The sequence below is a fragment of the Phocoena sinus genome, chromosome 11 (assembly GCF_008692025.1).
Source record: "Phocoena sinus isolate mPhoSin1 chromosome 11, mPhoSin1.pri, whole genome shotgun sequence".
NCBI lineage: Eukaryota > Metazoa > Chordata > Mammalia > Artiodactyla > Phocoenidae > Phocoena > Phocoena sinus.
The window spans coordinates 63,972,437-63,997,524 of NC_045773.1; the positions used below are offsets into that span (position 1 = coordinate 63,972,437).

Here is a 25,088-nt window from a genome sequence, read left to right on the forward strand (position 1 = left end):
ACCCCTTCAGCCAAGAGATGCCAAGGTTCTGGACCCGAGACGGGTACGTGGTCCCTGGGGTCCTCCTGTGAATGTCCTGGGTACTTCGGCCCAGGATCTGTGCAGATTCATCTCTACCCCACAGCTGGGCAGACCTCTGAGATGGATGCCGCACGGGCAAACCCTACCCAGCCAAGAGCTGAGCATGGGCTTTGGGGCCCCCAGATGGCTCCCCTCAGCTGTCTTTCGGCACCACCGTCTGGATCTGGGCTTAGAACTGAGCTTCCCTTCCAGCTCTGCTCTCTGGCCTCCACTTCCCACCTCCCACTCCACCCCAAGCCCTAATTCCACCTTTTTTCTCCTAAGACATCCCAACTGGTCAGAAAAAGTATATCCGAAGGGAGCTCTGGCCCTTAGCCATATAAACAGGGGTTCTTTCTCAGAAATACAGCAGCCATTTGCCTGTTCCTGGAGACCCTTCTGTTCTGTCCTGATACACCACCTCCCCAAAGTGGCTTTTCCCCTCTGCCACCTCCGTACTGCGGCCACCTTCTCCACCTGCTTGGTGCTCACTGGTCGGGCCCTGCACTGCTGCTGTCTGTGGGGTCCCGGGGCAGGGAGTTCTCCCATCACCTCGGTGACCTTGGGCAAGTCCCTCCTGCCCAGAGTGCCTGATTCTCCTCATCTGTAAAATGAGGGGCTGCGGACTCCACCATCTCCGAGATTCCTTGCAGCTAAGAGTCTGTTTCTGTGATGATGTTGTGGTTTCTTTTGTTGATAGAATGCAGAGAGTAATAAATCCATGGAGACAAGAGATGTTGAGTATGAAGGCTGCTACCTCTGTCTTTTCTGGGATCAACACTGTCATCTACCTTCAAAGGAGGGAGGGGCCAGACCAACGCACGTGTCAGCCCAGCCCAGAACCCGGGGCTCCCGATCCCCTCCCCCACATCCCTCCTGCTGCCCACCTGCCTCTAGGGAAGAAAGGAATGAGACGCTCTGTGTCCAGGTGCCCTGTCAGCAAAGGCTCAGGCAGATAACGCGGAGATTAGTGTCTGTTCAGTTCAGTCATGCCGACCGGGCACGGCCCTACCTTCTAGGGAGCAGACTCGGGTCTGCACAGGGTCCTTTCCTCATGTGACAGGAGCAGGGGTCTCCCAGGAGTGTGGAAGAATTACCTACTGGCAAAAGGGCCAGGGCAGTCGCAGATGTGGGACAGTGAGCCCACCACGGGGCCCTGTGGATAGGCAGGTAGTGGGTGGGAGGTGAGGACCCCAGAAGCAGGGCCACCACACCTCCTCAGCCCCATAGCGACTTTCCCGGAGTCCTTGTGGGGAGGAAACTTCTTTGATAAGTACAGTGGGCGCACGCCAGCAGAAGTGGAGGGGAACGCGCCCCCCACTTTTGGGTTTAGAAGCAAAAGACTGCGGTTCTGGCCTGAGTCTGGGCAGAGGGCAGTTCCGAGCTAGGGGACCCACGGGGGAAGGGTGGGAGGCTTCCACACACACAGGTCACCATGCTTTGTACTATGCGACTCCACTGTTGACAGGGCCAGGGGTGAGCATGAGGCCAAAGCAGCCCCTCTCTGCTGGGGTGGTGATGTGTTCTGAGGACAGAGGGGGTGGGGAGAGTCCAAGGAGGCGACGTGAGCCAGGAGCCTGGCAGGGCTGTGCCTGCGTCCACTCCCCAGCCCTGCCATATCCATGACAAGCCTGGCTCCCAGAGGCCAGCCACCCGTTGACCCCCAAGAGCCCCGTCTCCCGGGTGGCCCCCTATCTTGCAGCAGCCGGTTTCTGCAGGGCTGCTTGTGTCAGATTCCTAGAGCTCGAGCAGCAGAGCTGGGAAGGCCCTTAGGATGAGGGGAGCCACGGGCACTGCCCAAGGACCGAGGGCCTGGTGCGCTGTGTGGCTCCAGACGTGCGGGTCAGGGGTTAACTGAAAGAGGCATGAGCTCACAGGGCTCCAGGCTGACTGTTGATAATAATTCCATTCATATGTAAACCTCACACCTTTTGTATCATCTTACCAGGTCTTACATCAACCCATGGCGGTGACCAGGGTATGTAATTTATCTCCATTTTACAGCTGAGGAACCAGGCTTGAAGAGGTTAAGGACCTCCGAGTGCAGGAGCTCTAATGGTGGGATGGCAGGCAGAGGGTTGACAGTTGAGAAATAAGGGAACCATTGACGCCCACCCATTCACTTTTCTCAAGACCTTCCACAGGTCTGCGCCCCCTGTGCCCCCTGCACCCCCAGGGCAGGAGCATTTCAGAGAGGAGCTGATTGGAGCCCATGGCTACGCCTCCTCTCTTCTGCGTGTCACGTGTCCTTAAAGGATCGGCCCTCAGACAGATAAGTAAACCCAAAGGGTCCCCGGAAGGCTCCTGGTCTGGGCCACGCAGCACGGAGGCATGTGGTCTGCGGGGAGGAGGCGGCACTGCAGCCCTCATGGACAGACAGACGGAGCCCCCTCCGCCCTTGCCCTTCACAACATTCTTTCATCCTCCCTCTGAACCGTCAGCTCATCCTCTGCACAGAATGAAGGTAGTCACTTCGCTCCGGAAAACCACATTTAGCATCTCCTGCTCTTTGTGGGGCAGGGAAGTTCTCCTCGACAGAGCGCTCGCGTTGCAGATGGCTCACCATATGCCACCTTCCCGCACATTATCACCTCATAAGCAGATTCTGTCAGGTTCTCGGAGTAAATCTTAATTAACAAGTGGTGTGTACAATGATGTACTTAATTCTCTCCTGCTTTTATTTCTTTGTTGTTTCTTGTTTTTCAAAAGTTTGGTAACAATTACAGACAACTGTTCCCGAGTGCAATTTCTGCACCTCTTTTTTCTTTTCTTTCCCCCGTTTGGAGCTTGGCAGTGGGGTAAGAGGAGAGCTTCCTCTTTCTCCTCGAGGCCCCTGCTTAGGGCCCGCAAGCTCAACTTGGCCCACTCCAAACTTGCTGGCCGAAAGCTCTCGGGGAGGCGGTCTGGGCACTTGTGTTTCAAGAAAGAGTTTCCTGTGGTCGAGGTGATCCCTCATCTCATTCTTCCTCTATCTCACCCTATTGGTCAATCCAGCACAGTGGATGTGGCCGGGCTGGGGTGGTAAGGACACGGTGCTGGGGGGGGTGGGGCAGGAGACACTCCTGCCTCAGGGTAAGGATGTGGGCAGTGTTGGGGAGCTGAGCACAAAAAGCAAGACAACTTTGAACAGAAGCACAAGAAGTAGCAAATTGGAGGGCATTTGGTAGGCTGAAGCCAGACCCATGACTGGGGGCTTAGAAAGAAGTGACTGGATTCCCCTGGAAGCATTTCTGCTTACAGTCCCAAGTGACCTGAGGGCCAGGAAGCCCAGGTCTCTAGTGTGGGTGTCTTCTGGAAGCATCAGTATGTGTGTGTGTTGGGGGGGGTGTCCTGTTTTAGCGAACCTCCTTCAGAGCTCCAAACTCAGTTATCAACTCGCAGTGACAGAAGAGCCCCCTACGCCCCCACCCCCCCGCCCCTGCAACCCGAGCTGATGGTGGCAGAGTCTGAGTCACCACGAGGAGGCCTTTGTGGCTTCTCAGAGGGCCAAGGGCTGGCTCTGAGCTCCTCAGCCAGCAAGGGAGGAGGTTCCTGGGGCCCTCTGTCCTCGAGTACCGTCCCCACCACACCCACCAACATTAGCTGAAACCGGGTGCAGTCTGGGGAGGGCTGGGGGTGATGGGTGGGAGGAAAGGAGAAGACGCAAGGGCAGAAGAATTGCAGAATCAGGAGATCAGGGCTTCCCTTAATCCCTCCAAGTTGAGGGAGAAAGCTGACGGACACTTCCCTGAAATGAAGACAGACAGGCCACGGCCAGCACCACCCTGGGAGCCCTTGGTGGCTCCTCTTCCCAGAACATCCAGTTCCTTGACTGCATCGAGCGGCAGGGGCAGGATGAGTTCTCTGGGCTCTGCAGACACCCACCCCACCCCCCATCTCCTATATCTTAGGGAAGAGTCTGCCAGACTCCAGAGGGGTCTGGGGCTGGAGAAAGAAGCGCAGAGGCCAGGTTGGGCTCCCTGACCTCGTGGTATACCCGAGCCTGGGACAGTGCCTGGCCTGTGATAAGGGCTCAACAGGCACCTGTCAAATCAATGAAAATTTAATAGACCCGCCAGTTGCCGCTTTGCCGTACTCACGGTTACTTGTAAAGACAACTACCCTGCCCCAGAGAGAGAGCCATAGTTTTATGCGGTCCCAGCTGACCTAAGGGCAGCCCATGGAGACAAGTCAACTTGAGATGTGGCTGGCGGGATGAAGAGAGAACACAGGGCAAAAGGATTCTGCTTCTCAGGTTGATCTGGGAAGTGCCCAAGGCAGGAGGTGAATAGCAACGGGAGTTAAAGGTGAAAAGAATCGTTGGGAGGAAGAGGTCGCCTGGGGAAACGGGGAGCTAGACCATGGAAATGATGGAGGAGGAGGAAACAGGTGTCCGCAGCCATCCCGAGGTGAGGGGGGACTTCCGCCTGCCCTCCAATACCCACCCCACTCGGTGTCCCTCACGGCTTCCTGTCCTTCTGTGTAACCCTTCTCCCCTGCTCAACCTTCCTACAACTTCCGTTAGCTTCATGGAAGGCCTTGAGAAGGAAAGCTCAAAGGGATGGAGGCAAGAAGTAGATGCACCTTCTCAAAACCAGGACCCAAATATCAGAACCTGAGCAGCTCCAAAGGCACAACGATCATTTGGGGACAGGTAAGGGGATCGTTCACCCTAGCTGGGATTCAGGGAGAAGCTCTGAGAATGACTTGTAGGGCTCCAGTAGGAGCATGAACAGATAATCTCCAGGTATGGTTTCTATAGTTTCCTCAGTGCTGGCGTGGGGCTGGGTGAGGGAGCCGTGTGGGGAGGTGGGGACAGGCAGAAGGGGAGTGCAGGGGTGACTAAGAACTCCATTTCCACTGGCACGACGACACGGCTTCTTGAGATTTTTGCTGAAAAAGGCAACACTGAAAGAAACACTGGGTCTCTCTCACCTTGGTGGAGTAGGAGCCACCCACTTGGCTTTTTACCCATCGGAGAAAAAAACTTCTTCAAACACGTGGCCAGGAAGGCTGAGGAGAAAGGAAAGCAGAAACCAAACTCGACCTGGGGCAGAGAACAAGAGGGCGGGCTCTTCTGCTGACTCCACCTCTGCCCCAGGGGCCCAGGCAACAGGGCCCTCTCCCAGGTGACTTTCAACCATGGATACAGCCTCTGTCACCAGACCCCATCCCCCCAATCTAGTCCTCCCCAGGAAGGGGCGGCAGCCGAGAGGAAGCTGCCTCGCGGCTAAAGGCCATCGTCGTGGAGTGGACAATCCCCCTCCCTAACCTGCACCCCAGCCACAGTTCAGGGCCACCTGGGTCAGGTAGCACTCAAGAGGACCAGGCTCTGCTGCACGGGGCTGCTGGGATTCCTCCACCGGGGCAGGGGACAGCTAGGCAGGGCAGGAGGAAGCCCCGGTGAGGGGGCGGTCAGTGCCAATGCAGGGACTGCTGCAAAAGCCTTGGAGCTCTGGCCTCCCCGCAGAGGCGAAGGCTCGTTTACTTCCCATCGGCGCAGTTGTGGTCAGGCTGGGGTCTCAGACCGTGTTCCCTGCTGCTCTTAAGGACAGTAATTGTCCTCAGCCATGACACCACACCAGGTACTGGGGATGCAGAGCAGGGGAGGAAGCCCATTTCTTGTTCACTCTGTGGGTGCTTTATCATTTCTACCCCCCGCACCCTGACCAGAAGCTCACTCCTTCAGCCTCCCTGCCTCTGCCGCCCCCCCACCCCCTCACCCCCGCAGGGCCAGTTTGTCCTCTCACATCCGGTCTCTCCCAGGCCCGCCCTCACCTCCTCTGGGGTGGTTTCCCACCCTGAGCTCACTGAGGCCCCGACCTCCCCTCGCACTCCCCCAGCCCGCAGTGCTGGTCCCCAGCCCACCCCAGGGGAGTTTTGTCACTACGGCGACATCAGGGCACCGGAGAAGGAAGAAGAGACTGCAGAGAGGGCCTCACAGTCATCTAAACATCAAATTTGGTCGCCCACGATCTGCGCCTCTCCCACGCTCTGTTCCTCTCCTACGCTGGCTGACCCCTCTGGCCAGGCCAGCTCCATGAAGCATCTTGTGAAGACTTGCTGGCTTCCCCAGGCAAAACCGATTGCCCCCTCTGATCCTCACTTACGCTGGTTCACAGCCTGGTCACTGCCATACTCCATACCGTGCTAAACTCCAGGCACATCCGTCTCCCCGGCCAGAGCAGCTGCTCTCTCTCCGGCCTCCTCTTAGGCTCCTGTCCCCACCGGGGGCTTTCTGCTGAGGGATCCTAGACAGACCCCCCCTTTGCTGAGCCAGTCCATGGAGCTGCCCTTCCAATCCTGCTGCTCTGACCCATCTCGAGCATCACCTCTGTGAACTCTTCCCGGAACCCACTGGCCTCTCCTTGTCTGCGGGACACTCTGACCCCTAAGGAATGTGGGGTCACATGCTCTCATTTTAAATTGTTTTCAGGTCTGTCCTCTGCAGAAATCTTAGTCCTATTCACCTCTGTGGTGACAACATTCATGTCTAATAAGGGCTTCCCTTGCTGACGATGAGCATGACGTGGGGTAGGGTCGGGTGAGGTGGGGTGCAAGAGGCCCAGATGTGCTGCTGGGCCAGGTCTGGGAAGCAGGGCCTTGGGTGCCACGGTAGGGGGCATGCAGGGGGATAAGAAATGGGATGGCTCGCTTTCCCGCCCCCTTGCTGATCAGATGCACCTCCCTTGGGCTTCTTCTGCAGCTTTACACTAGACCCACCAGGAAGTAAGTGTTCAGAGAAATGAACACCCAGATATGGGGCTTGCAGTGGTGCCAAGTAGGGCGGTCTCCTGCCCAGGTGACTGGACCAGGTTACCCTGAGGACATTCCACGTGGAGAAGGGGTGGGGGGTGCTGTGCGTGAAGATGTGCCTGATGGACGCCAGTGTGTGGAGGGGAGCCCAGCTCTTTCTATGAGGCCTGGGGTGGAGGCCACAAGGAGGCAGACAGTGATCAGAAGTATCTGGTCGTGGACGTAGTTCTCCGCCACGGGTGTGTACAGTTGTCGGCGCGGGCCTCTTTGGAGAGGAGAGGCAGTCTAGGTGAATTCAAATTTCTTTCTGACCCTGCCTACTTGGGGGCTGAGGTGGGGCCTCTGTGGATAATTCCAGCTGGATGATTCTTTATGGAGTTGACTTGAAAGTTGATGGCTGGATTGCCAGTGTTCTTACAGCCTAGGCTGTCAGAGCCAAAGAAGAGACTCTAGGAAAGGTCTGGAATCCAACCCTGGAGGAAACCGAGCCTTGCAGGCAATCAGTGACTGCACGTCCACTCAGCGATGGCAGAGTTGGAAGTAGGACCAGGGCCCTGCTATGTCACCACTAAGATGAGAACGTGCATTTCCTGACATGCAGTCTGCTAACGTCTTGCAGGGCTGGGCGCATGAATGTGCCTGGCCACCAGAATTCGTGTAACACCTCACTCTGTTACACGTAATGACCAAGGAGTGTCTCAGACCATCCCACCCGAGATCAGCTGAGGTCCCCTTGAGTGGAAAGACTGGGGCCATGCAAGCAGCGGTCTAGAGCTTGAAAAAGCCAAAGAAAGGAAATGTTTCAAGGGAGCAAAGACAAATAAAGACCGAGAAGCAGCTCCCTTTTCTTCTCTCCGCCCTCAGCCTGAATGTTGCCTTTGGTTCAATGCCTGTTTGGGATTTGTGCAAAAATTTGCCAGATGACTCCAAATTCCACTGGATGGAGGGTAGGAGGCAACTCTGGCTGTCGGGAGGAAATGGTTCTGAAGCTGCTTTGTGAACTATGGAACTGAGACAGCGCATCCCGTCTGGACACCTGAAGGACCCAGCTTTTGAACCTGCGGCTGCCGGCCTGACTGGGTGCCGCAGAGAGAACTGCGCTCTCAAGGCCACGCTTGGCTAAACACCTCACAGGTCCTCAGCGGGTGGCAACAAGGAATCCTAGCCTACAGTTATTCCTGTGGTGTTTTACAGGTATATTATAAGTCTCCTCTTCACCATGGATGACGAGCAAGGAGAAGGAAAGCCTCCCTCTGCAGATGGTGAGATTGATGCATGCATGCGCACTCAGTTCCGGGGTGGGGCAGAAAGACGCCAGGTGGACCTGCGTCTCAGTGTCACGCCGTGTTCCCTCTCCCCTAAGGACAGCCACAGCCCCAGTGTTCAAAGGAAGCTGCTTTGCCCACTTTTGTCCCTCTGAGTAATCACTATGCTTCCCACCAAAATCTCTAACCCAGTTCCGGTCCCCGCCCCAGGCAGGAGTCTGCTGTCCCCGCTCCCCAACCAGAGCCTGCCCCTCGGGCCCCCAGACCAAGCAGTGAGCATGTTCAGTGGAAATGCTCCACAGCCCAGCGGGGATCAATACATCAATAGAAATGTCAGGCCGAACATAAACAGAGGGAGGGTGAGGGGGCCAGGGGCAGGGGGCTGAGTGGGCTCTGGGAGGGAAAGAGCCAGACAGCCCTGTCTGGGGAGCAACTGAGCTCCATCCAGGAAGCACCTCACCTGCATTGTTAACAAAGAGAGAAAGACTCGTGAATTCAGGCCCCACTAATTAGGAACCCGCCATGCCTGAGATCCAGCACAGAGGCAAGTTTGCCTCTATTCTAGGTCTGGGGAGAAGGGTCTGCAGAGCTTGCTGAGCTGGGTCCCCCGCAGGCAGGCCTTCCCACTTTGGCCTCACAGGCCCGCCGCATGTGATTTCGAGCCATTCCTCTCTTGGGGTCATCTTTGTCTTGTGTCACCAGATTCTAAGTTCCATGAGGACAGAGAATGGGACAGGGAGCCCCAGGAGCCACCCCCCCCCGCCCCCTCTGCCCAGCACACCGTGCCACTGTGCCACAAGCACCCAGCAAACAGCCAGGGCCCCGCCTTGGCTGACTGGGAGCAGCCCAGGCAGCAGTCAAGCAGGGAAGGAATGAGTCAGAACCCCTTGGCTTCGAGCAGGCCAGCAGTTCTCGTGGAGATGAGTGATGGGAGCCGCCTGTGGCTTGAAGCAGCCCCCCGGTCCACCTCCAAAGGCATCCACCTGGAGAGGCATCTGCCTGCTGCCCACACTGCCGGGGGAGCACCTGGGATGACCCTGGATGGTCCTGTTTGCAGAGCTTCAGGGGATGGAAAGGAACGGGCAACTTGTCAGGATGCCAAATAACCAGTCGGCTGGAAACTCCAGGGAGTTCATTTCTGGACTCGGCCACAGAAACCCCTGTCCTTCCCCTTGGAGAGTTTGGAAAAATGTGCCCAGACCAAGGAGAAACGGTTTGGGGGTTTCTTATAGCACGGCTCCACTGTGGAGGCGGATGGATTTTGGGGGAATTCTCCCTCATGCATCCTTTGATCATGTTTTTTAAAGGAAACAGGAGGAAGCTGACAGGCCTGGTGAACATTCTAGGGTTTATTAAACATGGCAGGGCTTTTTCAAAGAGGTCACCACACTGCTAATTTTCATTTCTCTGGGAAGTGCCCCTGGTCCCCAAATTCCCTGAGTAAAATTACTTTAAAACTTGATTCCTTTATAACTGTTACCTTGCTACGTCAACCCACTCAAGGAACAGAAGTTTTGTGAGGGAGGCGGGGTGCAGAGTGAGAGAGAGGAAAGAGAAGCAATTCTTGGAGACCAGCAGGGCAGGGTTGGACACCCAAGAGTTCAGCAGGAGGGGGGACTTGTGTGTCTGCAGAGCAAGGGGAGGCTGCTGCCCGAGCCCCTGGTGGGGGCATCTGCACACACCCCTGAAAAATCACTTTGGAAATTCTGTGCTCTGGGTTGACAAAGAATTGTCCCCTTAAGTATCAACTGATTCAAGGGTTCGTTGGGTTAAATAAGGGGAACCAGCTAGGCAGAAGAATCTGGGGTTCTTTTTTTCTTAAAGCTTTTTTTTTTTTTTTTTTTTTTGCAGCACGTGGGTCTCTCACTGTTGTGGCCTCCCCCGCCGCGGAGCACAGGCTCCGTACGTGCAGGCACAGCGCCCATGGCTCACGGGCCCAGCTGCTCCGCGGCATGTGGGATCTTCCCAGACTGGGGCACGAACCGTGTCGCCTGCATCGGCAGGCGGACTCTCAACCACTGCGCCACCAGGGAAGCCCCGAATCTGGGGTTCTTGGGATGGATTAGGAAGTTATCACTGGAGAGAGGTTTAGGGCAGCTGCTGCCCAAGCCTGGTACTTAGGTCTTCAGGAACTCAGGGATGCCCGTGGGCAGCTGCCGGGCTGAGCAGCCTCAACCAGAGCCAACAGGCCCCTTGCTAAGGAGGCTGGGGTCCTTGCAGACACCCATTCTTAAGAATGAGTGGGGTTCAGGACAATTTGAGCTTAAGGTAGGTAGGCAGGGTAGAGAGCAGGGCTCAGAGCCGATGGCCTCCTTCCTCCTCTGAGGGATCATGGGGAAAAGGATGAGTAAAAAGAAAGGATGGTGGGGGGGGTGGCTCTTGGGGCGTTACTCTGGATCGGTGACCCTCAGGTTCTCCACATTGGCCTCAGGTGGAGTTGCATTTGCTTTCTTTAAGTTTTAGACTTGCCTTGGTGGGGAGGTACGCAAGAAGGTGCAGGTCCCTGATGTGGCAGGGATATGGAGACAGCAACAGGCCTGGGGACGGACCATAATGGCCTCAAGACTGATGGTGGCTGGGTCGGGCCTGTTGGTGACCTCTTCACTCAGCCAATGATAGTTACGGCACCTTACAACTCAAGGGCTTGGAGATTTACAAAGTCCCATCACATCCATTACCTCACTGGAGCTTTCCAAGGGTACTTTGAGATGGGCAAGGAGAGGCAACTGGGTCTCCTAGAGGTGACTTCTCCAAAGAGATGTCACATGATGGATTAGTGATGGAGTCAGCGCTAGACTCCACGCTCAGAGTTCTCGCTTCTGGCCATTTGCCCTCCTGCCCACCCCACCTCTACCCAGCTGCAAAGGGCTGGTCCCATGGGGAGTCTCCAAGTCACCCCAAGGGAGAGTCAGTAGAATGAGAGGCAGTCCAGCACTCTCTCTGCTTCTGGTCACCTCCCTCCACATTCAGGCACTTTGCAAATCCACCCTGGAAGGATGCAACAGGGGCGCTGTTGCTGGTTGTTACATGGGACAAGAAGTGTTCCCACTCATCAGAACACTTAGAACAATTCACAGCTGGCAGTAAGTGGGGAGAAGGCTGCCTGAGCCCCTTGGGGTACCTGGTTAGCCCTTGTGGAAATCCAACAGAGTCTCTAGGATCAGGGGCTGCCCAGGGGCTCCACCAGCTCAGTGACTTGTGGGTGATCCAAATCCACGGGGGCGTGGCGGGCAAGGCAGAGAAGCAGCCTGCCCTATTGCAGCCTATAGGATCTGCCATCAGGGAGGTTGGCTGGCCTCCCACTGGGGCTGCCCCAGTCCACTGTGAGGCTCAATGGCGGTTAAAGTGGGTGCCCCCTGGGCCTGGGCTCTGGCCTCTGGGTCTTTGTGGGTGGGGAGAACATTGGGAGTGGAGAAGAGCCTTCACTTAGATCTTGAAATTCAAGTCTTCTGTTCCTGGCAAGGAAAATAGGGTGGATTTGAAAAAAACTTTGATCTTGAAATAGGTAGTCCTGGGTCCAGGCCTTGGATTTGCCACTGACTAGCTGAGTGTCCTTGAGCCAGTCCTTTGATATCTCTATAAAAGGCCCCTCACAGAGTGTCTGTAAGGATCAAATGAGGTGATGGGTGGGAAAGCGCATGGCCATCTGTCAGGTGCTGTACCAGGAAGCGGGCTTTATTGTCAGGATTTGGGGGCTGGGGGGGAGGGGTTGGATGCTATGGGGGAGGGACAAGGGCTCTCCAAAATGTGGGGGCTTCTGAGGTGGGCAGGAAATGCTCAGCATGGTTAAAGGGCCACCGAGCAGAGAGAAATGAACCGTCACTGGCCGCTCGGCTTCCTCTGATCTTTTTACTGCACATCATAAATTATCATCCTGTTTTATTCTCGTTTTATAGCCTCTTCCAGGCCATTTCTGGCCACTTACTCTCTGCTCTGGGCCAATGGTATTAGAAACAGTTTCCTGGTCCTTACCTTTCTCTGTCAACACCTCAAATTCCTGGTAACTGACCCAGTAACTGGGAGGCTTCCGTGACCACCTGTTAGCTGGCTAGGGAAGCATCGGCGCTGGTTGCTGCGGGTGACACCAAAGTTGGGCAGCCTACTGCCTGCCCTACAGTAGCTTGGATGAGCCAGAGGAAAGTAATGTTCTGATTCCACGCTGTGTGCTTGGGTTTGTCAAGCCTGCTTCCGGAGGAGAGAGGCTCTCCTCCTGGAACCTGGGCAGTTGTCTGATGAAGACAAACTCTTCAGGGGAGTCAGCTTCCTCTCAGCCTGTCTGTATTTGGAAGAAAAGTGTTAGGAAGACCTCCACCATACTTTCCATTGTCAACATCCGGTGGTTCTACCACTGTGAGAAGCTGGGCTGGGAATGGGGTGAGTTGGAGGAGGGTCCTGACTTTGCATTTGATTTTGTGGAACTAGTCCCGGTTCTACTACTGGTTAGTGGCCCTAGGTAAGTCTCTCCCTCTCACTGGGGGCCAGTTTCCTCATCTGTAAGAGGACAAAACAGATGCCTTCCTGAGCTCCTTCCAGTGCTGCCAAGCTGTAACTCGAGAGAGGTTACTTCTCACACATAGGACACCCAAGCATTTGTTTGCAAAGTAACAGATTCACACAACAAATTAATGTACTGTCAGTGTCACACACAACACTACTGTTTTTTTTTTTTTTTTAACACTACTGTTTTTAAGGAAATGCTGGCTTTCAAATGAAGGCAGCGGATTAGGGAAGATTTGAATGACGCTCATGAGCCTTTGGTATAATATTTTTACTGAGTTTTTTGTATCCCGATCAAAGGAAAGGCAAAACAGCAGCAACGTTGTCTCTCCTGTCATTATTCCAACAGAGGAGAATTTTTGTTCCGTATAATTCTTGTAGTAAATTGTCAATTACCATTTTCCTGATCCACTTCTCTGGCATGACTTTCTCATGTCATGATTTTGTGGATACGAGGTGGTAAAAGATAAAGCATCACGTGCTGAGTTTGTGATAAATGGAAGGACACGGATGGGGACCAGCATTGCAGAACTCACAGTGGTGGGGTGAGGGGGGCCTCTGGGGGGAAGGAAAGAGGCCTACTTTCTACCACGCCAAATAAAAGAGGGTGGCATGGCACCAGAGAGAGGCAAGGTTGGTGTCACTCATACCGGAAGGTATAGGGAGTGAAGGCAGGAGGGAAAAGTGTAGAGGATGCAGGACTGGGTGAAGGTGATCCCTCTCTGGGCTTCGGTTTCCTCATCTGTAAAATAAGGGCATTGTACCAGGTAGGCTCTGTGCTTCACCTCATTGTCCAGCTCAGAGCGGAGAGGAGGGAGGAGGAGAGTCAGGCTGGGGGTTGGGGGATGGGGAGGAGACCAGGGTGCATCAGAACGGGCTCTTCCTGGCTCAGCTGCATCTCAGAGAGAGCCCCCGATGATGGCAAGTTTGGTAGAGTTTGCACTCAACCTTATTGATAAACTGATAAATGCTGAAACTGTGCTATCTGGACTTCGGTTGATAAAAAGTAACCCCCTCCCCCCACCAAAAAATAACAGGTACAGTTTCCAAGGTGAGTCCTGGGGCTACAGAGAGCCCTCTACTCCACTCTCCGGCCAGTCGAATGTCAGAGCAGTTCTTTTCAGGGTCACCTTTTCAAAGTCTGTTCAAACAAAACCATATTCCCAGTTCAAGTGTAGGTCACAAAATCACACATCAACCTGTGATCCCTTAGGATAACACCTCCCTGAAAAAATAAAATACGCTAAGTGTATAATTGTGTGTGTGTGTGTGTGTGTGTGTGTGTGTTTAACATTCGGGGACATTAGAAAGAATAAGCTTTTCATTTTCTTCTTTGTTTTACTATGTTTCCTTTGAAAAGCTATGTGCCAGAGGTTGCAACGGTAGAGAGGAGGGTGTAGAAGCGAGACAGTGAGACGTGGTGGAGATATTTTAGAATTTATCAAGGTATGAGTACAGGTCTCTCTGTGTTTAAATCCCCAAAGAATTCCATGTTGAGCTTAAATTAGGAAGTAATGTTCTTAAGGGCCACCCCGAAGCAAGGCTACAGCTAGAGAAGAGGAATCTGAATTAACAGAAAGCAGGCTCAGGTGGCTCCAAGGCTGGCTGAGTCTGGGGTCTGAGCCACCCCGGGGTGCAGCTTCTAGACAGACAGCGTGCCTGGGGTGCAGTGGGGACCGGGATAGAGACTGGGGTAATGTTTCAGAAGTCGCTGGCCTTGGCAGATCTTGGCCCCAGTCAGCCCCAACTCAGGAGGTGAGTTTCCTGTTGCCATGTTATGAGCCCAGGTGTAAACTTCTGGTAAAACTCTGGTTCTGTGATTTGGACCTCCCCTTCCAGCTACTTGCCTTGATTTAACCCTTCTGGGTCTGGCAAAGAATAATCTATTATAATCAAAGCCATTTTGTGTACCATCTTTCACATGTAGAGCACTTCACCCACTCTCAGAGTGTATACACACATCTTAGGACACAATGTTAATTCTGAATAGAATTAAACAGCTCATAAACCAGTCGGCTCCATTTCCTGAGAATTCTGGAAGGAAGTTTCAAGGGCTGTGAGATCAATTCCCTCAGCCAACAGAGGGTCTGAGAGAATCCCTTTAAAAGACTGGAAAAAAAGAATAAACTGAGATCTGAAAGAATGAGCTTGCAAATATACCACTGAAGGCAAATTCAATGTTTTAAATAAAATTCAACTTAGTGTGACAGGCACTGAGCTGAAGGGCTACCAGGAATGGAAAATAAGACCAAGCCCCAACTCCCGAGGGGCAAACGGTCTACCTGGGGCATTAGTCAGACTGTCTGCAAATTCACGGGACAAATCAGAGGAGGGAGAGATCAAACTACACTCCATGATGACCCTGCTTCTCCCTTGCTCGGACCCACTCATTCTTTCCCTTGTCACTCTTGGCGCCCAGACCTCTTTGCGAAATCCTCCGTTCCCAGGTTTCTCCATTGTGACTTGCCGCCGGCGCCAGTGATACCCACAGGGACAGACCACCCATTTCTGCCTACATTCCTCCAACCCACCTTTCCTTCTTTATACAGCAAGCCCGCAGGGTTCAGTCCCTCCCGTTTTCTTAGAGAGGGATCTGGCTCCACTCAAGTCTAGCAGCTAGAAGGGTGGTCTTCGTGCTCCCCATTTCCTTGCTGTATTAAGGGTTTATCTACAGAGAAATAAAGGAGTTGACTAAAATAGAAACATTCAGAAGTGATAAGATACAGGCTCTTCAAAGATTCCATCATTTCTGGTCCCTAGTTTATAGCTTCTGATTCCCTTCTGGAAGCACCATCGAAGCTCTGCCTTCTGCTTTTAACGCCAAGGGTGTGCCAGCCAAGACAAAAAGCTGCCCCTCTACAGAGGCTTTCCTGACCCTGTCCCTCCAGGAAGCCAGCAGAGGGCTTTGGAGGGAATCATGGTGAACTGCAAATGCTCCCTGCATTCTGAAATCCTCCTGCTGGGACATCACCATCCCAGCTCCCCAAGCCTGGTTATCCAGTACTGATACTTGGTTAGCCCTCCCACAAGGCGGTGGCCCCTTTTCTATCATTACCAAGGTTTCTAAGGACACTCACTTTGGGGAAGTGACGTAATGGAGCTAAAAACCTGTCTTCAGGTGATCTGAACTTGGCTCTTCTGAGGAAAGAATCTGGGAGGCTGTGAATTTCCCCTCTCAAAACCCAGCCTTTCTTTTCATAGCTCCCCTTCTCAGCTTTGTTCAAACACACACACACACACACACACACACACACACACACAAACACGCGGCAGACCTGCCTTCACCCCCACTTCTACCAGAGACAATCTATGCTTCCTTCTAGCCTAAGACATCCTCTTTCCTGGCGCCCTCTGGCTTCAAATATAAATGGACTACATTAACCTCATTGTCACAGGTCCTGGGGAAAGTTCTACATCTTTTCTTTACATCTCTCAGTATCTTCCCCGTTCAGACCACCACAACACATATGTGCATTTTAAAGGTAAGTCCCTCTAATTCTTGCTACTTTAAAGTCCAAGCTCTAATTAAAAATGGATTTCGCCTTCCTTCCTTCCTTCCTTCCTTCCTTCCTTCCTTCCCTCTTTTGGGTTATGCTCCCTTGCAATTTACCATGACTTTCTATGCAAGTTTGTCGTAGATGGATTGGGTGGGAGGGCAGGGAGGAGGTTACTGCAAGTGGATGGATTGGGGTCCTCAATGAAAATGTGGATGGTTACAGACTTTCTGTTTTAATGGATTTATGCTAACACAAATGGTATAATTTCAGAGCCACCTTTTGTTTGCCTCAAGGACTAGCCAATTCACTTTACATTTTGTAAAAGGTCTTCAGTTATTTAAAAGCAATGATGGAGGGGGGTGAGGTGGGAAGTATGTCAGAGATTGGTTGTAACCACTTTCAGTTTATTAAATTCCATTTCCTCCAGGTTCCTTCCTATTAGAACGGGTTAGAAGGAAAGGAAATTACTTTTCATCTTCTGTCTTTTCACCTCAGTTTCCATCTCCTCACCTGGAGTTGGGATCTAAGTGAGGCAGAAGGGCAGGGAGGGAGGGAGGGGCTCCAGGGAGGAGGCCCTACTGACTATCCGAGGCTCTGTCTGGAACAGAATATGACGGGAAACGCAGCCCACCCACTCCCTGAGGGAGGAGGCGGCTGGTGGAGAAACTCTGAGGCCCGTATTTTTTTTCTTGAGGGAGCTAAGAAGATCCTTTGACCTCAAGGAGGATGGAGAGGAACTGGAGGGTTCAGAGAGGAGTGGGGCTGGAAGGTGCCCCAAATTCTGGGCAGGGCTCTCAGTCTAACTTGGTGAGATGCAAATACTAGAGGTCGGGCAGACCCTACACCCACCTCTCTGCTGCTCAAAGGTCTTGGCCTTGGCACTGTCCATTCCTTCTCAAGGCCAAAGCCTTGGGAAGATAACGTCTATAGGGCCCCTTCCCAGCCCCACCCCCCCAAAAAAAGATGTTTCTGACCCTAGGGACAAATCTGGTGGGTCAAGATATCTGGATTAGCTGGGACCTTCCACAGCGATCCTCAATCGCTTCTATTCTGCTCAATCTGACGCTCTTTAGAGAGTGCACGCCATGCGCCGTTCTCTAAATCACAGGGAGTACAGCTCACTCTGATGACAGGACAGGATATTTGAAATCAGGATGTCTCGGGAAACCCTCTAAGTTGGTCTTCACCCCCGGGCCCAGGAGCCCAGAGAGGCAGAGGTCCCCAGAGTCCCACCCCCGGGGAATCTGGTAATCTCTGAGCCAGTGACCGGTGGTAGGGCGGGCCTGAGGAGTGTGGCGCGGGGCGGGGCGAGGCGGGGCGCGGGGCGGGGCGCTGCCGGCTCCACCCCCGGGTGGGGGAGCTCTGGGCGGTGCTGGCCGTTGGAGGCGGGCGGGGGCGGGGCGTTGAGGGAAGCCCCTCCTCACCCCGCCCCGCGCGGAGGCCTCGGTGTAACTGTCATCCCCAACGTCTTCCTCAGTCCTGCCGCGCGGCAGAGCCACCCAGAGCTCCCTGCGAAGGGCGACGTTGGAACTAAAGGGGCTTGTGGGCTTCTGAGCGGAGGGGAGGCATTGCAGGGGCGTCAAGTTAGATGGAGTATGTTGGGGTGGAGGCCGCTCACCACAGAGGTGCGGGATTTGGACCCCAAATGGAAAGCAAGCAACTGTACCCCTCCAACGGGTCATAACACTGTGGGGAGCTCTGGGGGGCCGGGATCTGCAAACTTTATCCCTTTTAAAGTTGCACTTAGCAGCATGTATAGCCCAGCCTACAGCTTGGTTCCTGTGAAATGAGCTTGCTGGGACTGCCTCTGCAGGGGCAACTGTGGGCATCCTGAAGAAATGCTGGCATGGAGGGGCTGTGGGGAGAGGCAGAGAGGAGCATGTGTGCAGGGAATGGGGAATGGGCTGGAGCATGCTCTTACAGAGCAGGAGTCAGTGGCAGCTCCAGCAAACAGGCCCTTGGGGTGGGAAAGGTGGAAATCTGATGGACTTCAATCAGGTGACAGCATGGGCAAACTCCAAGGTTATTACATGAGGACCGGGTGGGGTGTCATGGTGTAAAAGGCTGAGGAGGGCTTGAAGGGAAGAGGGTGAAGCAGTGCTCCAGGTCACCCAGCAGCAGACATCTTATCAGCTTTTTGCTAAGAGTCCTCAGCTATCTTTGGAAGACATGTCCTGACTGCGGAATCCTGTTTGTCAGCAAAATGGAGGAAGAGGGGAAGTTTGGGGCCTTACCAGGCTCCCTATATTAAGAGCCTCAGAGAAATATCTTTGTTTCACAGATTAATCCAGAGTACAGGAAAATCTTTGAGCCTGACCCTGAGTTCCAAAAGTTCTGGGTATCCAGGCCTTGAATCCAGCAGGCATGAGTGTTCACATCTTAGTTTTTCCATCATAAGCCTATGGAAAGGAGCTCTTTCCATCCCAATATTCTCTCTTCTGGCTAGAACCCAGAGGCGATAACTGTCTCACGACAGCCTCCCTGGGGAGAAAGTGAAGGGCATGGGGATGGCTTCGGAGTAGACTTCTGTCCTCAGGTTCTGGGAGGATCACAAGGCGTCAGGCCAGGATTCAGGTTAGCTGTGGTTCAAGACTTTGCCTGTGTGGCATATGTGGATATGTGCAAGGCCACCGAGGCGACGCTATCCCCTTATATTCGTCTGATTTTCCAACCTGAGGCAGACTCCCTGGTGGCTTCATTCACCTCTGGGCCCCTGCGACCGAAGCACTGAACTGGCACAGGGTTGGCATTGGCGATGCACATACTTAACCATATTTTGAAGGCCCAAACCATAGGCACGTTTATAAGATCCCCAGCAGCAGCAGGGTGGGGAGGCACTGGGGAGCTGATTGAAATCACGTGAAGTATCCAAGGAGGAAGCTCAACGTGAGCTTTAACTACTGGAGAATGGAGCCTGAGCAGGCCTCCTTTGCTCACGCTTGTAGATAACTTGGATGTGCCTTCCGGAAATGTATAAGAGCCAGTAGGAAGTTCCCTTCCCACTGGGCCGTGAAGGACTTCTGGGTGGACACTGGGTTATCTATGAGCCATGGCAGTAAATCCCCCAAGGTACCTTCCTACTCCCTAAAAAATGCATGGAGATTATATATTCTTGCCTGCCCGCTCAGCCTGGGCTAACTTCCTACAGACAGGAGCCAAGGAAGCCCTGGGCCTGCCTGCCCAAAGAGATCAGGGTTGAAAGGGAAACGTCTCTGAGGTGGGTGACAGATGGTCCTGACACTGGGCAGAATCTCAGAGTTGGGAAGGAACTGAAGGCCCTGTACCCTTGCTGGTGACTTGAGTCTCCAGCTTCAGCGTCCACCCCGTTGTGCTCTCTGGAGTTGCCCCATCCCCAGGGGTGACAGGCCATCCTCCCCTGTATGCTATACTGCTTTGTGCTTGGCGCTAACCTTTGGTCCCCAAAGCCCAGGAAACAGAGCCCCCACAAGAACATCCCCAAAAGGTCCCGAGACAGCTTGCTGCTCCAGGAACGTAGGGGCTCATGTGTGCCATGAGGGCTTTAAAGGCTATGAAGTGGGAGATTCTCAGATGTGGATCAGGGCTACAGGCCCTTGTTGTCATCACATGCCACACATAAACGTTGTGTTAATATGAGTGATTTCCAGACCCTCTTCCGAGGCAAACTCCCTCACCTGCTCTGCAGAGTTCACTGTGGAGACACAGGGACTCAATAGGCTTCCCCTGTCTCAGTGTAGCCCCAGCTCTTGGGGCTCAGGCCCAGGCCCCCACAGGGACAGTGGTTTCCCACTTTGCCCACATAGAGGTGCCCCAAAAGATGAGCTCACTCACAAGAAGAGCAGATAAGAACAGCAGCATTAGGCCTCCAGAAAACTGAGAAATATCAGAGAATTCTGGACCGTAGTCCCCGCCAGGATCTGCGCTGGGGCTGGGAGCAGCATCTTATCTTGCAGGGACCCCTGCAAGTGGCTAGTGACAACTATCAAATACTAGACAAGGCAAAGGGAGACTGTCATGTCTGCGGTCATAGTCATGGTTCCTTCTAGACTTTCGCCATAGGCAGAGCCCCCAGCCCCAGCCCCTCGCAGCTCTGCCTGGGAAGAAGCAGGGATGCTCCTTTCTCTCCTCAGCTCCAGGATCACAAGTCCCCTTTTGGGGAGGCAAAATAAAGTACGTGATGGCTCCTTACCTGTGCGTGAGGTCAAATGGAAGCTGGGTGTCAGCTACTTGAAACAGATTACTTATGTTTATGTGGTCATCGTATTTCTCTGGGCCCAAGACATCCACCCATCCCTCCTTGGCCCAACGTCTCCAGTTACTGCAGAGTTTTCCTCCTTCCCTGGATACGTGTCTCTAATATTTACAGTGGGGCCCACAGATGAACATTACCCACAAATATAAGACAGTGAGGAATTCACCTAAAAACGTGGTCTTGAGACACTGATACCCCTGGGAGTCCAGGCAGAAGCAAAGCAAATCTTCCCTTGCGCCCCTCCTCCCCCAGGCCTTCCAGGTAAAGGTGGACTCTCAGGAGGAGATGCTCTCACCTTAGACTATAGAACCACCAGCGAATTCTGGACCATGGCTCTAGGTGGGATTAGTGTTGGGGAGATGGGAATATTAGTAATGGGGCAGAAGGGCTCACCCGGCTGTGATTTACCTGCCGCTGCTCCCTGCACCTGCCCTTCAGACTGTCTGCTGCTGCAGAGCCCCTGAGGCCAGAGGGCAGCTGCTGGAGGATGAAATGGGGCTCTGGTGGACCTGGGAATCCCTGTGGACTTCCAAAACACCTCAGTTTCTCACCAGCCAGGAGCAATTCCAGATCCAGGGTGGCCCCAAGCTCGGGGCTGGCAGAGGTCAGGGAAGAGGAGGTTGCTGCGGGAGAGCTCGCCTTTCCTTCCTTCACCCTGATTGGGCAGAAAAACATGAGGTACAGGCTTGACCACCTCCTGGGCTGTAAATTCTTGTGGAGCGCAGGGCCTTTGACTGTTTGGATCATTTATCGCCGCACCCTGACCCCCAAAATGCTTTAAGCTGTCCCAGTGCTTAGCCGGCCCGCCCCCAAGGTTGCTGTGGATTTAGGGCTGGAGGGGCAAGTGTTCCCCAGCTTCCCCCAACTGCCCCCGTGAGAAGAGCCCTGTGGGGAGACACACAAGGGGTCGTTTAGTCCTGCAGCCCTTGTTTGGATTTTCAGGTACTTCTTGATCCCAAATATGTTTTAATGGCCTAGCCTGGGAAAACGTGGCTGGAAGCCTGGCATGACAGCGCCCACATCTCAGTGAGTAAACATTTAGTCCAAGCCAAGGACTTGGGTTCATCTGTTCCGGTTGGAGAGGGAAGGACAGATGACAATTCTTTCTTCAGATCAAATTAGAATCCCAATAGGAGGAGACACCTTGGCTGGGGTAGGGGAGATGAAATACTCGCTGGAGGCGAGCTGGAAATACTCACGGTACAGGGTGGTAGGAGCACAGACTTCCAGGGTCAGGGAAATCTGCAGTTTGCTTTGTAGTAAATACGTAAGGCTCTTCAAATAAGTTGATTAGCCAAGGATGTCCACTCAACACTCTTTCAACTCTCACATCTGTTCCCAATAAATGATTCACATAGTAGATATTCATCAGAAGGCTTGGGAGGAGGGGATGGCAGCTTAAAAACTGCACTGAGATGCCATTCTGCCAAGAAATGTGCGTTAAAACCCGCACCCAGTTGTGGAGGAGAAAGTGCTGTGACAGTGCGCCTCCCCCTTTGGTCCCTTAGTCATCCCCCCCCCCACCGCCCCCAGCCTCCCACCGGCCCCACAGAAAAGCCCCTGGAGACAGCTGCTCCAGCACAGCTGACCACTGCCCACAGCCACAAGAGGGCTGTCCGTGGACTCCTAGAACAATAGGCGGTGGAAGACAGAGCCCTCCCCACCCACTCCATCACACATGCCTGCCCCCGCCAGCAGGCGGACGACTATTTGCCTGGGAAAACACCATGTCCTGAATGCAGCCTGGAGGCTCTGCTCGAGCCCTCCTCACCTGGGCCCTCAGACACACACACCCCTCTGAGGATGCGTAGGAGTTAGGAGTCAGCGATGGGAAGATCTTAGACCAACCCTGAGAAGACACTCCCCCCACAACTTGGTGTTCTGGGGGTTCCAAGTCCCTTGCCTCCTTTTCCCAGCAGTTTCCTTTGGAGTTTTGGCGTTTTTAGCAGATCATCATTGTTTTCAACTTTGGAAGGAGCAGGGCTTCTGGGGAGCCCATCAGGGGGCTTTGCATTTACATGCCTGGACAGAGTGGATGGCTGACTGCTCTGGACTGGGCAGCCCAGTTCCTGTTTCCATGGAGTAGGAGGCCTGGTCAGTGGGCAGAGAGAAGTGAGTTCATCATACCTTCTCTGAATAGTTTGCAGCTCACTGAGACCAGCTGGGAATTGAAAGGATGCCCAGGAAAAGTACTTTACACCCTCTGATATCTACTCTCATCTAATACTGGAAGAGTTTCTTAAAGACTGGAGTAGAGGAGCTGCCGGAATTGGCCTGGGCCCTGCACCCATAAGCAGGTGCTACCCTTGTGGGAGAAGTGTTCCCAAGGTTTTGTGGGTGAACTGGGGTCACTGAGGGCTATCTCCACTAGCGCACTTCAGCCCCTTTCGACCCTAAGCCAGCACGCGGCCTGGGCCAGGAGGCAGCAACACCTGGACGGGGGCCCAAACAGCAGGTGCTAGAACTCTGGTGGGAAGCCACGTGGCTGTCCAGGTGAAAGGAGTCCAGAAATCACCCACACACCTTTTTCTCCATGAATTAATTGAGCGTTTAATTCCTGAAAGCTTTGGTCTCCTGAACGGCTTAGCTCCATTTTTGTTTCAGAATCTCTCAGTGCTGTTATTGCAATAAACATTTGCCTTCTCATCAGAGGTCTTTGAAATGGAATGGAATTGGGCTCTTTATTCCATACTTTCAGAACCAAAATCCAGAAAGGAGGGTTGGTCTCCCAGATAGGTGCGTCCCTCCTGGAGATTCCCCTCTTTCCCACAAGGTCAAAGTTAGAGACCCAGCCCTTGGCGGATGCTTTCGACTTCGAAGGTTTAGTGGTTGATAATCACTCAAGTGATGTCACAGTGGGCTGCTGTGGAATGGGGCTGGCCTATTTCTTGGAGAACTTTTAAGTCCTCACACCATGGGTCTCAGCTGCAGGCAAGGGGGTGGGATGGCCAGGGAAGGAGGCTGCGCCTTGGCATTTCTTGTGTTAGTTGAGGGACAGCTCGAGGCATCAAATACAGGATAGACCAGGTGCTGTGGAAAGGAGAAGGACCACCCTAATGTATTTCAAAATTCAGTGGAGGTGTTGGGGAGGAGGGCTAATCTCTTGAGGGACAGAGGCAGGGCATCCCTCCTACGGAGACAAGGAGGCAGTCCCTTGACTGGAGGTCAGTGTGGCCTCTCTGGGCAGATAATGGATGGTTCTTGGGTGACAGGCTGAGGGGCAGCTGGGGTGGGGCTCCAGACCCTACGCCACCTGTTCTGTTGTTTACGATGGTGCCCGTGGGATCCTCTGAGTGGTCAGTGGTCAGACCACCATCTGGAGAGGTTTATGTTAGATAGATGATGAGGCCGGTGGCCAATGGCCAAGTTAAGTGGCTTTCTTTTCTGTGCAGGGGTCAGCATCTCTTAGCCTCTTTTGAGAGGTGCCCAGATTACAAGAGGAGGAAATACCAGTGAATGAAAAACCAGAAACTGTCCACACACCCAGTGAGAAAGCATGGCCTGGCACAGATCCACAGAGATGGGAAGAGCACGTTCTAGGGGCCAGAGGCGGACTTAGCAGAATAGAAGAGTAGATTGATTGGTCAAAAGCCAACCTACACTGCCCACCCTCGCTTCGGTCCAGATTCTAACTTTCTCTCCCCAGTGACTTGTAGGAAGGTTTAGAGCATCCAGCTGAGGGAATTGGGTTGCGTCTGCAAAGGCAGAGTATAGGGGTGGAACCAGGATAATCATTGAAAGGCAGGGCAAAGACCTCTGCTTCCTGCTTCTCCCCCATCAGTGCATCCTGAATCTGAGGTCTCGTGGTCTGAGAGGGAAAAGCAGGGGAAACAAGTGTTTTTCTGTTATTTCCTGTGGATAGAAATGCAGGCGAGGTCAAGAGCGGGAATCTCACAAAACACACATCTTATTTAGCCCACTGCCTGCCTCTCTACCCGCAAGGCTTCCCGGGCCCTCAGGTAAATATCAGACTCTGCCCTCTCTTCTGGAGGTCCCTGGGATGCCTTACTCCCCCTCTGGCCAGGCCTTCTGTTCCAGTGCAGAGAGCTCTTCGCTGACCTGCTTCACCTGCTCAAAGCCTGCCCATCATTCAGATCTCAGTTCCAATGTCATTCCGTGGGGAGCATCTTCCCGGGCCCCTTGGACCCGGCAGCCGTCAGGGACATCTCCATGAGCCACTCTCTGGTGGCATTTAGCACACTTTGAAATCATACATTTATTTGTGTGATTATTTGATTAATGTCCCTCTTCCCTCCAAGACTGGCCTTGCCTGGTTCTGCTCACCATTTTCCCCAGCCTCTCTTGCCACGCCCCAGCACTTAATAGGTACTCAATAAATATTTGTAGAATGTATGAATGGAAGGGGCAACCTGAGTTCTTTTCCTCACACTCACCTGTGCAACCCTCATTCATTGGGCAGTTCACCTGAATGGCTTGGCTGCCTGGCTCCATAAGGTACCTGTAAAGAAAGGGGTCTGGAGCTGCAGGGAGGGGGTTAAAGGCCCATCTGAGACCCATTAGCAGAAAGATGATACAGGAGGCCGTTCAGAAAGCAAACGGAGAAATTCAGGAAACAACTTCCAAGAAGTCAGCAGAGGAAGATGGGCCAGTGTGGAGGGGCAGGGGAGGTTTGAGAAGAAGAAGAAATTCAACTGCAGTTTGAAGACGGAAGTGGGGGGCGGGGCCATTGCCGCAGAAGCCAGGAAGTCCCGCCCAGGCCTGAGCAGAAGCTGCCCTGCACCGTGGGTGGGCAGGGAAGCTGGGACAGACTGGTTGCAGGGCCGTTTGAAACATAAAAAGCAG

General features: G+C 53.6%; 1 long non-coding RNA gene across 1 annotated transcript; it reads right to left on the reverse strand.

Annotated features, from left to right (window-relative positions):
* Positions 1-19,946: 19,946 nt before the first annotated feature.
* LOC116762499 lies at positions 19,947-24,879 on the reverse strand. The gene is made up of 3 exons (XR_004352268.1): positions 24,680-24,879; positions 21,485-21,708; positions 19,947-20,940 (listed from the first exon to the last, which is right to left on the reverse strand). It is a non-coding gene; the product is annotated as an uncharacterized LOC116762499 (long non-coding RNA).
* Positions 24,880-25,088: the final 209 nt, after the last annotated feature.